At 37.0% G+C, this 17535-nt stretch overlaps 1 long non-coding RNA gene across 1 annotated transcript; it reads right to left on the bottom strand.

The window, feature by feature from the left end:
- Nucleotides 1–15617: 15617 nt before the first annotated feature.
- LOC138313704 (uncharacterized) lies at nucleotides 15618–16802 on the bottom strand. The gene is made up of 2 exons (XR_011207246.1): nucleotides 16513–16802; nucleotides 15618–15992 (listed from the first exon to the last, which is right to left on the bottom strand). It is a non-coding gene; the product is annotated as an uncharacterized lncRNA (long non-coding RNA).
- Nucleotides 16803–17535: the final 733 nt, after the last annotated feature.

Genomic DNA, 17535 nt, shown 5'->3' with positions numbered 1-17535 from the left:
GCTAGAATAAACCGCATGTTAGCTCTCGAAAATACTCTCTCAAATTGAGGATTATTGACTTTGAAAATTCCGCATATGCATTGCCCTGGTATATCATGTATTGATGTACAGTAGGCTTAACTCCTGTGCGTGTCACGGGCTCGGCGCGCAATGTGCCAGTTCATCTACCCCTTTACTGTCCCTTTCCATCCGCTGTCGAATGTACGCTGACGAAATGATGTTGTTAATATAAAGCGCATGAAACGAATTTGAATGATAACACACGCGCTAGAAAGAAAACATGGAATTGAAAAAACAGCAGAAATAAAATTAAATACTGAGGTAATTACATGCAATGAACGCAAAGTAAATCAAATATATTACCGTAGATAATTTATCTCAGATCTAACTGTTACTCGTATTTATGTGTTGATTCGAAAAATAAAATCGTATTTCACAGCTACAGTACGGCGTTAAATACGCATCTCGAGTCATTATGTTTTATTAACTACCATTGAATCATGCATTTATTACATAGAGTTTAAAGGCAAGCAGAGCAAAATTATCTTTCAAAACGTCATGTTAAATAACAAATATATATATTTATTTTATGGAAAACGATCTTTGATTTAAGTATCGTCAAACACAATTCAAATTTGAGGTAACAGAATCATTACATACATTGTAATTGCCACAGATAAGCAAAACATCATGTAGTTTGTTTGTCAATAGTTAATCCCCGTGTATATATACACATATTTTTTACACATAACTTAGACAGTTATTTTTCATTTCGCGTGTTTATCCCTTTTTATAGTGTTACCGCTCGGTAGCGGAACTCTTCCGAAAAAAGGTTGCAAAATGATAGCTCAAGATGACGCTGCACGATGGGGGAAAGAAAAACAACAATAAGATTGAAGCGAAGATTAGGAGTGAATGAGGATATATGTATTTTTAAAGGGTAGGGAAAAGGAGATTATTGTAAAACATAATTATTTACATGTACCAATCGGCTGTCGTCTGTACTCACGATACTGTAAGTCTCGTTTCACAAGGTAATAGTTTACCTGTGTAAAGCCGTGTGCTGTGCTGGCCCGTCACGGCTCTGGCCGCGCCCCTAGTTACTGTCTTTGCCTTCGGTTCTTTTTCCCTTGTTCTCTTCTTGCTGATGCGCCGCGCTCGATGTATGCGACGAAATGTTTAAGTATTAGCAGCAGAAAGAAGACAGACATTGAATATAAACGCAGTAAAAAGTCTGAATATAAACAGCAGAAACTCCTTAATTCTATAGCCCGAATCTGTTAATTTCACCGTCGCATCGCGGAAAAGTTTGGCGATTCCCAACCTCCAGTACAATGTAGCAATAAATAGCCGTGCACGTATCGACAAGTTGGGTAATTGTGAGCTGGATACCCTCTTGTTAAAATCATATATTATGTAAATATCGGTTAGCTTGTAAGAATAATAATAATAATAAGAAAAAACAGAACAAAAACAATAGGGATTTCCATCCTGAATGGAAGGCTCTGGGTTCTGTCCCCTGGCCGAAACACACCAAAGTCTATAAAAGTGGTAGTTTCTGCTCCTGCTTAGCGCTCAGCATATATGGAGTGGGACGACTGGTTCGCCCGTTGTCAGTATAATGTGACCGGGTGGGGTGTGGTGCTTGGTGTCTTCGGCTGCATGCTTCAGTGATATAGCATTATAAAATGGGCAACAGTTCCACTATACAAGAAGACACAACATGAATGTACCGCAGTCTCCCAAAACACGCACCTCCAACAACATACACGCAACACACCGCATACATGGGAGGTCGTCCTTACTTGACCTTAGCTGTTAATAGGACGTTAATTAATCAAACAAACAAACCAACCTGAATGGAAATCCCTAATAAGAAAAATAAAAATCAGGGAAAAAACCACTTCAAGTTCAGTGTGTAGATATACACAATGAACCCAATCAATTTACTACATAAACTATTAGTAAGAATTCTCATAATTAGACGTGAACAAATCATTTAACAAATAACATATCTGACAGAAACGTGGCGAAATTCTATTATACAGTGTATCTCTACTGTTCGAATCATACATAATTTTAAATTATATAAGTATAAGAAATAATTGGAAGTCTGAATGGGAATGTAAGTATACGTTAAAACCGATTCCATTCTCGTGATAAACTAAAATTAATATTTTTGACTGCACAAATCGTTTTAATGCTCAAAATACCATTTCTCGGCGGTGTAGCATCGTTAACGCTACACATTGAGGGATGAAGTCAAATTACTTCATTGACAAACAAAGGAAAATATCATTATTCAAATGCGATTTTGATTTATAAACATATCTTGTATTCCTTTTATACATATATACCTATTACAACCAGTGATTGATGTTTATAAGCAATACTGTCTTTTCAGAACTTAATAACGGTAAATGTGTCATTATATGTGCATTTGATAATATTGACTTACAATGTATAAATGACATATATAAGTTTGTGACGCTAAAAGTGAACACATCATTATGAAGTACGATGACTACTGCCAATATGTTTAAACAAAGAAGGGATACAATAAAAAGGATAAGCACAAACCAATTTTCGTAAAATGCCAAAAAAAGATATATATACAGGGTACAGTAACAAAAGTACCAACGTGTCAATTGTATTCATACACGTATAATATATATGTATATATATTTGTCTACTTTGTCCCGCATTACTTTTCGTATCCTATTATGTAATCGTGTTCGTTTTGCATGTCTTGATAAAAGGGCAGATCGCCTCGAAAATTTGACAATTTTGTGTTTGTCCACACGGTTGGAATTACTTCCTTGTCCCATACACGTATAATACCGGTATAGATGGAGGGTTTTTGGAGAGCTAAATATAAAGCACCATACGCATACGGTCGGTGATCATATAAATGACTGAAATAGCCATTTGTGTTCCATACCAACCCTAAACTTGTAATTACCATATGGTTAATCACCGGCTGTATGACTAGTGAAACATGACCAGTGTTGACGTATACATGCGTAAAGCGGCAAAGATGTCTGAAAACATGCGCATTCTACAGATTTAGAGATTAAAAGGAATATAAATTCACATACGGAACAAGAATGTTAACAAAAGACAAAGCAGTGTCTACAAGTGTCAAGAAAGCTCTAATGCAAACAATGAAAGTTCTTATTCACAAGAGAAGAGTGAACAATGTTATTTAAATACACATAATTGTGATTTTAATCTACTCATAAAACTGGAAGGTTCATAAACTGAAACTAGGTACAGATGCGTCTGACATTACTGGGCTAAATAGTTAATCTACCGTGAAGTTCACATACGAGATGTATGCATTGTTACCTACCCTTATCTGCCCTGCAGGTAGGGCATTAGAATTGTACCTGCTGCCCCTATTGCATGATCGTAAAAGGCGACTAAATTTAGGATCTTATCTTTTCTCTTCTTCCTAACTGACTTTATCTTTCCTAATGCCTCCCTTGGCACCGCCTCACTTTTGGCCTTGAGTTGAGCGTTCGCCCCTGTGAGGAAGGCTCTGGGTTCTGTCCCCTAGCCGAGACACACCAAAGTCTTTAAAAGTGGTAGTTTCTACTCCTGCTTAGCGCTCAGCATACAGGGAGTGGGACGACTGGTTCGCCCGTTGTCAGTATAATGTGACCGGGTGGGGTGTGTTGCTTGGTGTCTTCGGCGGCATGCTTCAGTGATATAGCACTATAAATAGGGCAACAGTTCCACTATACAAGAAGACACTACATGAATATACCGCAGTCTCCCAAAACACGCACCTCGCACAACATACACGCAACACACCGCATACATGGGAGGCCGTCCTTACATGACCATAGCTGTTAATAGGACGTTAATTAATCAAACAAACAAACAAACCTACCCTTATTGCATGATCGTAAAAGGCGACTAAATTTAGCAGCTTATCTTTTCTCTTCTTCCAAACGTCCCCTGATACCATCTCATCACTTTGGTCTTCAGTTGCGCGCTCGCCGCTGTGAGGAAGGCTCTGGGTTCTGTCCCCTGGCCCAAACACACTATAGTCTATAACAGTTGTAATTTCTGCTTAACAAGAGGTCCAAAGGGCCTGTATCGCTAACTTCTTACAATAAGAAATAGCAAAATAAAACCCACGATTTGTTTAATTTTGAATCCAAACCACATTGCTATCATTACCATACATGTATGTCTATGAGTGTTTGCATGAAAATAGCCAAATTGACCCTCTTGGCCTCAGGCCCATTTGTTGTACAAGTTGGAATCCACAACCTATCGGGATGCTACCATTGCATTATGAGTAGGTAAGGCGTAAGAAATGTACCTTCTGTCCCTATTGTCTTTCCCGCTCGTCCAGGTGAGGAAAGCTTTGGTGTTCTGTTCCTTGCCGAAATACATTATAGTCTTAGTTTCTGCTCTTACTTAAGTTCAGCTTAAAGGGACTGGTACGTCCTTTGTCAGTATAATGTAACCGGTTGGGGCGTGTTGCTTAGTGTCTTCGGCGACATGCTTCAGTGATATAGCACTATGATAATGGCAACAGTTCGACTATACAATATGGCAAATCACATCCTTACACACATTATGTTCGCAACACAACACATACAAGGGAGGCCGTCCTTACATGACCCTGACTGGTAATAGGACGTTAATGTAGTCAAACAAACTAAACATTACAAGTGTCATCACATGCTTAGTTTCAGAGAAGAAGTCATTTACATAAAAATAGCAAATCTACCCCTTTTGGACCCACCCTTCAGGCCCCAAGGGAATCAGCTCTACCATTTGTACAATTTTCAGTTAGTACCCCACAAGAATGCTACCAGTCAAATTTTTATAAAATTCCGACCAGTGGCTATGGAGAAGTCGATTTTGTAAATTGTTGACGAACAGACGGACTCTGGGGTACAGCATAAGCTCACCTTTGTCTTCGGTTTGTTTTTAATAAACGTTCTATTATGTCTATGGGAAATGGTTTGACAAAACAACAACTAAACCATATAACAAGTCTACAAAAGAAAGCTCATAGAATAATATCTGACAGTTTATCCCTTTTTAAAGCTTAAGTTCTCCCTTTTAAACTCAGAATAAAATTCTGTAATTTTGGTTTATAAAGCACTGCATAATGTGACACCGGGTTATATATGTACTTATATTGAAACTCGTCAAAATTCTTGCTTGCACAAACTCAGATTAGCTATACAGAAAATAAACTCCTTTTACCTTAGTTATAATCAGAGACAATGAAAAAGTCCTTCTCTGGAGTTATGTCTTGGAATAATCTTCCACTTGCTATAACATACTTCACATCCCTTGTAACTTTTAAGCAAAAGTTATGAAATTATTTACTATCAAACTTGATAATCTAAATGCATTTTTAACTTACATTGTACTGAATATATGTTACCAATAACATATCAGTTCCTATTATTTTGATTAAGGAATATTCTATATAATAAACATGAAACAGTGATGTACTATGTACTATATCAATACAAATTGTTTTGATCATAAGATGAACCTTCAGTGATTTAATCAGGAATATTTTTGAAAATAAATATTTTTGTTTTCCTAATTAATTTAAAATTCCGATCAAAGTTGTATTATTTGCTTAAGGTTTTTAAAAATAGATGTTCAAAGAGTTTTATTTTAAGATGACAGCTTTGCCGGTTTCAGATTTTTCTTAAATTTTCATGATCTAGTTTGACATTAAAGGCCAATTAATTACAAAATATATTTGGTGTACACGAACCGGAAGTGGGTGTACCACTTCAGAGACAATTTTATGTTGCTCAAAATAGGCCTCCAGATTTGGCCTTTTTTAAGTTTCAAGACTCTGTAAAACTTTTATTTATTTTTTTCATGCTACACATATTCGGTCCAAATTTGCAGAAATGTATACTTTTCAGAATGAGATATCGTTTTACGAAATTGAACATTAATTTTATATAGTTTAAGACCAAAAAAGGAACCCTAGTTTACACCTCAGGAAGGCAACATTAAATCATCCCTAACACAGGCACCTGGGGCCTTTTAATTTTTTTTATGTATCTTACAAGTTCTCTGTCAGTACTACAAAACGCACCTGGGTTTTGTTAAATTGGTTCGTGGGCAAAATTCAGTGGTATGTGTAACAGGTCCTTTCCGATAAAAATCGCTTTGCACGAGAAGAAATGAATTGATATAATAGGAATCCTAAAACGTCCTCCAGGCTGGCTATGGCTGTGTTGACATTCCGACGCAGCCTCGCTTTCAGAATTTATTTTTAGAACTGTGCTTAAACACGGGGCTTCCATAGTTACATTGGTCAAAACTGGATTACGTAAGCAGAAAGTCGTTTTGATATATAATGATTTAATTTTTGGAAGGCCAATGAACACGCTTTCATTGCTCGACTATTAACTTCAACATTTCGTGCGCTTTGAGAAGTTTGAAATCTTCTGTTGAAGGTCCTTTTATCATTGCCTATATCCTACTGATGTTGGTGTGCGGGTTCCCACTGTACTCCCTAGAGCTGGCACTATCTCAATACTCAGGGAAAGGACCGTGGAGGTTCTGGGATATCTGCCCGCTACTGAGAGGTACGATATTGTTTTCAAATAAACTATGTACTACCGATATAGTGAGTCATTAATTTGATAATTTATACTATATGTATATATATATTTTGTCAACTAAGCATGGCCATTAATAGCAAATGGTGAAACAAAATAATAATTCTCTCAGAAAAAATACTATCTAAAAGACATCAGGAAATGAATGTTTTTTATTGAATGGATGTCTGCCGATTTATGACCAAACTGTTAATGACCAATATGTTTAATATTTCATGAGCACATTTTATAGCAAATTTATTGTGAGTATTTACCTTTAAATTGATCAGCAACCTTCAGAAAAATGCTCATCGTTACAAATTGTTACAAAAAGCTATTATAGTTTAAATATTTCAATCGTTGACATTTATGTTGTGTGGTTATAACAATAACATCTTGAATTGCCAAAACAATATAATGGACGGCTACATGCGAGGTATGATAGGTCCGATATTGTATTCAAATCACAGTGGGTGGCATCTTAGCTATATTTACCGCAGAGGAAGTTGTTCTCTCTCGGACCCGAACTAGACACATATTCCTATCTGTTGAGAAGGGAGGATGCTCCTACAAGCTATGCAAGTGATTCTCCTCCCGCAGTGGAACATATTTTAGTACATTGTATTGATTTTAAAATTTGTTCCATGTCGTGACATATAATCATATTTTCAGTTTTCGCAAAGAAATCTGCATTTTTAACAAAATATTAACGTTTTTCCATCGTATCCTATCAACTCAACTTTCCATCGTTTCATCAACATTGTGCATGAGTTTTCTCGTGTGTTTTAACCAAAACTATTTAAGCCCAAACAATCTTTTTATCGAATCGAACCTGGTCTTTTTAGATGCAATATTTACGTATCTAATTTGGTTCTAATATAATAATGCATGGGATGGGCCATATTTGTCGATGGGCGGTAAAACTCAAAGCTATATTTACGCTATGTGATTAAAACACACTTAAAAATGTGTATGTGTTATTCTTGTGTTTAAAAGGTTCGATGTTGATCGGTCATATTTATCATTCAGGTATTGGCATTGCCATAGCAGTTATGAACTGTGTATATAGTATTGCTCTAGCCATAGTAATAGCATGGACTGTGGATTATTTGGTCAACTCTTTCAAGGCAGTTCTACCCTGGACAAACTGTGACAATGAATGGAACACTCCAGCGTGTTTCAGAGACAGTGTCAATGTAAACTTGTCCATGCACAACTCCAGTTTTGGATACGCCCCCTATAAGGTAAGATATGTGATAGTAATAACTAATGTGATAGTCTGGCAAAGGAAGGCTAAAGTCGATGAAAATAGTGTTGATTTGCCAAGTATAAATTCTTATTAAACAGAAAAATAAAATGTCAAAATCGCTCTGCAAGTGAAGACGTTAATTTACATTGTCTATGTAAAGTTATGATCTAATCAGGCTGATTTTCGAACTCGTCCGCGATTTTTCCTATGTTAGTCTACATAGAAAGTTTCATTTAAGCTCACCTCGCACAACATACACGCAACACACCGCATACATGGGAGGCCGTCCTTACATGACCATAGCTGTTAATAGGACGTTAATAATTCAAACAAACAAACAAACAAACAAACAAATCATTTAAGCTCAGTTTATATTTAAATGTACTCAAGATATCGAATTCACAAGGTCCAAAATAACCATTAGTGTAAAGGGCAATAACTCCGTAAATAACCGTTTGATCAAGCTGATTTTCGAACTCTTCCGAGATCTTTCCAATGTTAGTCTACATACAATGTTTCATTAACCTCGGTGAATACTCAAGTTATCGTGTTCACAAGGTCCAAAATAATATTTAGTGCTAAGGGCAATAACTGTAAATAACTGTCGATTCAAGCTGATCTCCGAACTCATTCGAGGTATTTCCAATGTTAGTCTACATACCAAGTTTCATTAAGCTCGATGATATTTACTAGTTATGTTACCAATGCACTATTATTATTGCAAAGGACAATAATTTCGTAATTTATGATCAAATCAGTTGTTTTCAAACTTGTCCGAGGTCTTTTTTGGTTTAAATATAAAATTTCATGTTTATATACTCAAGTTATCGTGTTCACAATGTCCAAATAACTCTGTAAATCACTGTAAATCAAGCTGATTTTCGAACTCGTCCGAGATCTTTCCAATAGTATACATGCAAAGTTTCATTAAGCTTGGTTTCTACTTACTATAGTTATCGCGTTCACAAAGAAATGTTTATGGATGCTGCATGACGACGGACAAAAGACTATCTCAAAAACCTAGAAGCTAACACACACCTGCCCTACGGTGACGGTGCACAAACCTGCAGTACGATATTTCTTTTGAGCCAATCAGCTTTGAGGTCGACAGGGCTTGCTTCCGATCACACCATCAGTTTTCAGGCGTCGTAAAAGGTCACGACCATGCCATCTCCGTTCATGTAACCAAACGACGTTTTATATCGGTCTAACCAAGGTTGACTCATTTTCTATGAACATTGAGCTAATAAAGCTCAAAAATGTGTTTTCTAATATAAGCTATAATATATTTGACCCCTTCACCACGGGGAAATCTGTGATCCCAGGGCCATGAAATTCATAATTTTAGTAAAGATCCTAAAGACCTTTCAATCTATGAAACAGTATCTGGTTATATTAAATCTATGAATTTAGAAGATTTTTGTAATGTTAGCCAAAGGAGTCGGCCAGGACCAATATGGATATGATGTTAAAATGCTATCTCAGGCTAGTTTAGCATATTTAACCCCTTTTGGCCCGTCCTTAAGGCCCCTGGGGGTCAGTCATCGAAAATTTGTTACTACGATTCAATGACTATTTTCCATTACAAATGATGAAAAATTGCTCAAAAATGTGTTTTTCGTATATAACCCCCTCCTCAGAGGGAAACAGGAGACCACAGGGTCATAAGGACCTTATTAAGGACATAAGGACCTAATTAAGGACCTTAAGACCTTTCTGTCTATGAAGTGTATTCGATTCTACCACATCTGTCAGTGAAGAAGAACTCTCGCAGCCCCCTGGGGTGAAGACCATACAATTCACAATTTTGATTAGCCGGATACCTTAAAATGTTTTGTGCAAAATTAAATTGAAATTGCTTCGGCTTTTTCGGTGAAGTCAAAAAAGTAAATTGTTTAGACATTGAGCGCACGCCCATGTGAGAAAGGGTCTGGGTTCTTTCCCCTGGTCGAGGCACATCAAAGTCTATAAAAGTGGTAGTTTCTACTCCTGCTTAGCGTTCAGCATACAGAGTGTCGGGCAACTGGTTCGCCCGTTGTCAGTATAATGTGACTGGTGGAGTGTGTTGTTTGGTGTCTTTGGCTGCATGCTTTATTGATATAGCACTATAAAAAGCAATAGTTATACTACTACAAAAAGACACAACACGAATATGCTGCAGTCTACCAAAACCGCACCTCGCACTTCACATACACTACACATTGCATACATTAGAGGCCGTCCTTACAGGAATATGGATGTTAATAGCACGTTAAATAATCAAATAAGTTTACGGACAAACGACGGACAAAAGGCAACTTCATCTCACGTGACCTTAAAATGTAATTGGGATACAGGACAAAACATTTTATATGCCACGTTATGTATGGTCAACAATACATTTCAGGATGCCCTGCAGGTAGGGCGTTAGAATTGTACCTGCTGCCCCTATTGCATGATCGTAAAAGGCGACTAAATTTAGGATCTTATCTTTTCTCTTCTTCCTAACTGACTTTATCTTTCCTAATGCCTCCCTTGGCACCGCCTCACTTTTGGCCTTGAGTTGAGCGTTCGCCCCTGTGAGGAAGGCTCTGGGTTCTGTCCCCTGGCCGAGACACACCAAAGTCTATAAAAGTGGTAGTTTCTGCTCCTGCTTAGCGTTCAGCATACATGGAGTGGGACGACTGGTTCGCCCGTTGTCAGTATAATGTGACCGGGTGGGGTGTGTTGCTTGGTGTCTTCGGCGGCATGCTTCAGTGATATAGCACTATAAAAAGGGCAACAGTTCCACTATACAAGAAGACACTACATGAATATACCGCAGTCTCCCAAAACACGCACCTCGCACAACATACACGCAACACACCGCATACATGGGAGGCCGTCCTTACATGACCATAGCTGTTAATAGGACGTTAATTAATCAACAAACAAACAAAAATAACAATACATTTCAGGATTATACCTAGTGATAGTGGCCCTGCAGGTAGGGCGTTAGAATTGTACCTGCTGCCCCTATTGCATGATCGTAAAAGGCGACTAAATTTAGGATCTTATCTTTTCTCTTCTTCCTAACTGACTTTATCTTTCCTAATGCCTCCCTTGGCATCGCCTCACTTTTGGCCTTGAGTTGAGCGTTGTTCGCCCCTATGAGGAAGGCTCTGGGTTCTGTCCCCTGGCCGAGACACACCAAAGTCTATAAAAGTGGTAGTTTCTGCTCCTGCTTAGCGCTCAGCATACAGGGAGTGGGACGACTGGTTCGCCCGTTGTCAGTATAATGTGACCGGGTGGGGTGTGTTGCTTGGTGTCTTCGGCGGCATGCTTCAGTGATATAGCACTATAAAAAGGGCAATAGTTCCACTATACAAGAAGACACAACACGAATATACCGCAGTCTCCCAAAACACGCACCTCGCACAACATACAAGCAACACTACGCATACATGGGAGGCCGTCCTTACATGACCATAGCTGTTAATAGGACGTTAATAAATCAAACAAACAAACAAACAAACCTAGTGATAGAAAATAATAGTGTATTATGAGACAAATTAATATTTACTCAAATCAAAGCTGTTGAATTATCGGTATATAGTATGGGGTTGAGGAATATAGCAAGTCTCTGGTTTCCCCCAAACTTGTTTAGATTAAGTACTGCATAGAAGAAAAGATTTAATAAACCGCCAAATTTCATTTAGGTTATGTGTAAATGGATGTATTACTCCAAGCATATTTTCATTTCCAGTTTCATTTTCAATTTTTATTTCCAGAATGTTACAACAATGAACACCGAACTAGTTCTAAATAGGACTCTGGTCCAATCAGTTGATTCTGTTGATGAATTTTGGTTGTAAGTATGCTACATTTGGTTTATTAGCTATGTCATGGCGCGGCTTCCGTCAATTTTTCACAAAATTCCCTACAAGTCATATATGGCTGAATGGATTTTGACTGGTCTGAAGCTTCCTTGGGTTAAGGGGAACCAATCGTGTATAAACGGCTGGCCTGGCCCCTAAGGAACCTGAAGGGCGGGGCCCAATAGGGTAAATATAGCAACTTCTTTAAAGTCCACCTTCTGTAGGTATGAAGGGATTTAGTTCTAATTTGGTCTGAAGGGAAACACTTTTTTTATAAAAGGTGTCTGGTCACCCAGGGGCCTGACGGTTGGGTCAAATGTAGAAAATTCTTTAAAATCCTTCCGTAGAAAAATATAAAGCCTAAAAATTGGTAGCTTGTGATCTTAGCCTGAAACAGGTGAGCGATAGGTGCCAAATATGCCTCTTATTACAATTACTTCCTACTAATCGCCAGTGTCATTTAAGGATATATTTATATGCGTGTCTCAGAGCCTTCCCAACCACCCGATCACATTATACTGACAACGGGTGAAGCAGTGGTCCTACTCCCTTTATGCTGAATTACTGTACAACTTTTATAAACTATGCTGTGTATTGGCGCGTAGACAACCCAGAGCCTTCTTCACATGGACGACCACTCAACTGAACATCAAAAGAAAGATGGTGTCATTATACAATTCTAACACCCTATCTGAATAGACCTGCAGGTTGGGCGTAAGAATTGTACCTGCTGCCCCTATTGCATGATCGTAAAAGACGACTAAATTTATGATCTTTTATTTTCTCTTCTTCCTAACGAACTTTATTCTTCCTAACGTCTCTCTTGACACCGCCTCACTTTTTGCCTTTTGTTGACCTCTCGCCCCTGTGAAGTAGGCTCTAGGTTGTCCCCTGGTCGAGACACACCGGCTATAAAATTAAAAAAAACACAGTGGTTTCTGTTCCTGCTTAGCGTTCAACATACCGTGAGTGGGACGACTGGTTCGCCCGCTGTCAGAATAATGTGACCAGGTGGGGAATGTTGCTTGGTGTCTTCGGCCGCATGGTTTAGTGATATAGCACTATAAAACGGGCAACAGTTTCACTATATTAGAAGACACGACGCTAATATACCACAGTCTCCCAAAACACACGCCTCGCACTTCACACAAGCTTCACGCCGCATGCATGGGAGGCCGTCCTTACATGACTGGCTGTTAATAGGACATTTGATAATCAAATAAACAAATCCTACCTGAAGGGCTTACGAACAATATTCAATGTCATTTAAATGACCTACGAAAGCTGGGAATAACAAAAATAATCGACACTCTCTAGCATCTTCGAAATTTACTTCGAAATTCTTCATTTGTCTAAACGATTCTTACAGTTGTAAAACGTTGTTTTTAAGTATTAACACACTGTCTTATCTCTGAAGTTCATTTATGTGTACGTGTATAAACATTTGTGCTATACTTACACCAACAGATACAGAATCCTAAATATATCTCAAGGGATACATGTACTTGGGGCAGTCAGTGCTGTCTTGTTGGCTTACATGCTGATGACGAGATTACTGTCCTCCCTTAGTATAGTGAAGAGCGTCGCAAGTCTGGGGAAGGTAGGTTTTCCAAAATAATGCAACAATAACATTGACAGTTAAAGTTAAAGTTCATTAAAATAATATCAATCCCCTCTTCTCTACTTTTTACTTTTAGTAATATAAAGGGAAGGTAATATTAATCGATGTGAAACAGATTAAACAAGAGACACTAGCAACATGATCTGGACTTTTATATCTACAAAGCTGTTGTCTTGATCTCGGCAAAGATCGTTAATTTTTCTTGGTTAAGGAATTTCGTCATCGATATTGGTATGCATTGAAATACTTTGAATTATGTATATCGCTCCAAATATACTTCAATAGATGCTAAATTGTATTTAATTCGGTTAAAGCGAAACTTTAAAGCCGCATAATCCGTATCTTTCAGGGTCCGTAAATCAACAAAAGAAAATTCGGGTACATATATTATAAAAAGTTATCAACTTTCCCCTAATTACACACCCAAAAAGTCCCGAGTTCAAAAGAAATTAATGATTAAAAATTCGATATCCAGAGTATTTGAATATGCATTTTCAATCGTAGACGATCACGTGACTTTCCAGACCAAACGAAATGGCGTGCCCAGTCAAAAGCGTGTCGTTCATGTTAGCAGGAACTTCTACGGAAGAACTTGTTACTTATCATGAACAAATGAATGTTTTGTTATGTGATGAAGTTAAAGAGTCCTCCAGAACAATATATATACATTATCGTCGTGTAAACAATACTTCCATTCGGTCATTTTGAGTGTTTACAATACGGCGATCGGTTGACTATGCTTTGCCTAATTTCCGGGGGCACCGGAGGGATTTTTGTGGGGACGGTATTTAACCTTCGTATAAAATATGTGTTGCGATACCACACATCGTACTAGACAAGATAATAAATTGTACAAAAATGTATCAGATATATAAATAATGGTATTGATAAATACTGAAATAGACAAGACACATCGTACTATAGAGAGACGAAAATGGTTATCTACATGTACATGTTAAATCTCTGGTGATATTTTTTAAAATAAATAATTCGGACGATATTTGACTTGCCAGTTGGATAACCATATAACTTGTTTTATAAAGGTCCAAATGAAATATAAATAATAAAATTCAAGTAAAGTAAGCACGGAGAGCAAACTTGACATAATATGTATTTTGTTCAATGTCATATATATATGTATACATGTATACATACATATCTATTAGTTAAAAAATCACCATGTACCGCCATAAACGAGTATAAAATTTAATACGCGTTATTGTATGTATATTTCTGATATTTACGTTGGAAAAGCTCCGTGTTCGTTAAAAACATGATGATAAATTTTCTGGTGAAACTATAAACATTTGGTTATATGATTTCAAGGATTACAGAAAATTAAAAAAAAAATAAAAGAAAAAATGCGGTCGAGGTTGCAACTACGGCGGTTTAATGTGTGTTAAAAGTTCTGAATGTCTAACATGCAATTATGTATATATTTTCTGTGTAGATAATGAAGACAGCTCCCTTGGTTAAATGTACATGATAGCTTGCCAATGAACCATATAATAGCTACCATATAATATGATGTCCAGCCGTGAATTTGCCTCTGAATCAAATGAATCAGAAACATGTATAATGAAAGACCTAGGTGTTTCTTATACAATCATATTCATGCACAAATAGCACATTCATATACATGGTATAGTGTGCATGTACACATATCATGCATTGAATTTTAAAGTCAATAAAAAAATGACTGGAGTTCAAAATAGCATCCAGTAGTAAATAAGCTGACCATTGCATGTGATTCTCATATCATCAGAGTAATTGCAGTAAAATTCATTTTTTAGTATTTATTTAGTCTAACCTTGTGGAAAATCCAACTTTATTAGTTGTATTTTGTTAGTTTATCTTTATATATTTAAGCAATCCTAATTCCTTTAGTGTGATCTTGCTCCAAACACTAAGTGAATTTGCTAAGAGCTTGTACATGTAGACCTTCATTGACCTGGACTAATTAAAATTATTGTCAGTCTATTCCTTTCTAATTCAATCAAAACTTTGCAACTTAAAATAGTCTATAATGAATAATGCAATTTAACAACATACATCACAGGCTATTGTCTCTACAGATATATGGATATTCTTATATATATGTGCAATTTGTGTATAACACAACAACAAGATTTTTTTTTATTACACATAGGGATATCTGTATATCTATAGAGCCAAAACCTTGAGATTTGACACTGACTTTTGACCCAAATAACCCTTGATCTAGCTCCAATCTTGTTTGCTATTTATTTTCTGTATTTGAACATTTCTAAAATGAACAATACATAATTTAACAACTCAGACAAATGACATATTATTTTAATTGGTTTATTGTTCATAAATTGGAATTACTTCCTTGTCCCATATAAATTATTCAAAAGTTATACATACTAGGTATGTAGACATGCAATAATTGTTATTATTCCTTTTTTCATTTGTGTGAAGAAGAAATAAATAATTTGAAAATATCTTGGTGATAATAGTAAAGAATTATGCTAGGTTTGTTCTGTCCTTCCTTCTTGAAAATAATTTCTTTCTGGTTCATAATGGGTACATTACAAACAGACTTTATTTTTTACTGTCAGTTTTGATCTCAGAGATACATGTAGTTGTTTTTCCCTATTATTTTTGGGCGAGCTGCCATCACATCTTGCACTTCTGTCATCTGGTTGAAGGTCCCATACATTCTATAAAGAAAATATGGAGTAAATGTCAGTTATGTACATAGATTAATACTGTATACATGCATGCATATAATCTTTCAGTGTTATCCTGCATGTAAAACAAACTAGTTCCAATTGTTTTCTGTCAAACACAAATTTATAACAATTACACATCTTTTGAACACAAGTTTATCAAAATCAAACCTCACTAGATACTAATTATAAGTTAGTTTATAAGTTAGTCATTTCTTGAATTACAGGGGTCTAGGCATTTTCATGTGAAGAATAATGGTACTAATTAGTACCAGAATTTATGTAGCCTAAATATATTGCCATTGGACATAATATATAATACATATTGTAAAAAGTCAATTACTATTCTTTACTTACACCACTTATGATGTATTGGTGTGAATTTTATATAATTATGACCATTAGATAGGATAATCTCTGTTTTACTATGGTACCAATTCCAAAAAGCGACCAAACACTTATAGAATATAGGCCTAACTGTTAGGCCTACCCCCTTCGGGGCCCCACTCACCTTATAGAGACGAAGGGAAATCGGTTTATGTGGTTTTGGTAGATCATTCGCAAATCATAGTTGTTGTCATAGCTCGAATTCGTTTCCATATAATATTCTCAGCAATTCACAACATTTCTTAGTTTAAATAATCTCCTTATTCACTTCGAATCAGCAGTTGATTCTAAGCCGGCGAGCTTTCACTGCAAAGCTCGCTCCATTGCGGTAAACAACTTTTATTTCCGGACATGCGCAAAGTAGCATTTCTAAGCTTTGGAGGCGTTAACTTTTGACTTTCTGTCGGACCGCGCATAAGTCTAAAATAAAAGTTAGAATTGTACCTGCTGCCCCTATTGCATGATCGTAAAAGGCGACTAAATTTAGGATCTTATCTTTTCTCTTCTTCCTAACTGACTTTATCTTTCCTAATGCCTTCCTTGGCACCGCCTCACTTTTGGCCTTGAGTTGAGCGTTCGCCCCTGTGAGGAAGGCTCTGGGTTCTGTCCCCTGGCCGAGACACACCAAAGTCTATAAAAGTGGTAGTTTCTGCTCCTACTTAGCGTTCAGCATACAGGGAGTGGGACGACTGGTTCGCCCGTTGTCAGTATAATGTGACCGGGTGGGGTGTGTTGCTTGGTGTCTTCGGCGGCATGCTTCAGTGATATAGCACTATAAAAAGGGCAACAGTTCCACTATACAAGAAGACACAACACGAACATACCGCAGTCTCCCAGTACACTCACCTCGCACAACATACACGCAACACACCGCATACATGGGAGGCCGTCCTTACATGACCATAGCTGTTAATAGGACGTAAATAAATCAAACAAACAAACAAACAAAAGTATATTTATATCTTTGGACCTCTTAACTTTCTAGACTTGTAATTTGGGGAAAGTTCGTAACTTTTTAGGGCTATTACACAATATCTTGTCATTGTTTGTTTTAACGGACCCTGAAAGATACGGATTATGCGGCTTTAAGCGATTTGTCGTAAAATTGTAGGTATCGTACATCACAGCACTACTACCAGTGGCTCTT

Source organism: Argopecten irradians, unplaced genomic scaffold (assembly GCF_041381155.1).
Source record: "Argopecten irradians isolate NY unplaced genomic scaffold, Ai_NY scaffold_0857, whole genome shotgun sequence".
NCBI classification, from domain to species: Eukaryota; Metazoa; Mollusca; class Bivalvia; order Pectinida; family Pectinidae; genus Argopecten; species Argopecten irradians.
Note: the sequence above shows the minus strand (reverse complement) of the source record. Positions and strands in the feature narration are given on the sequence as shown.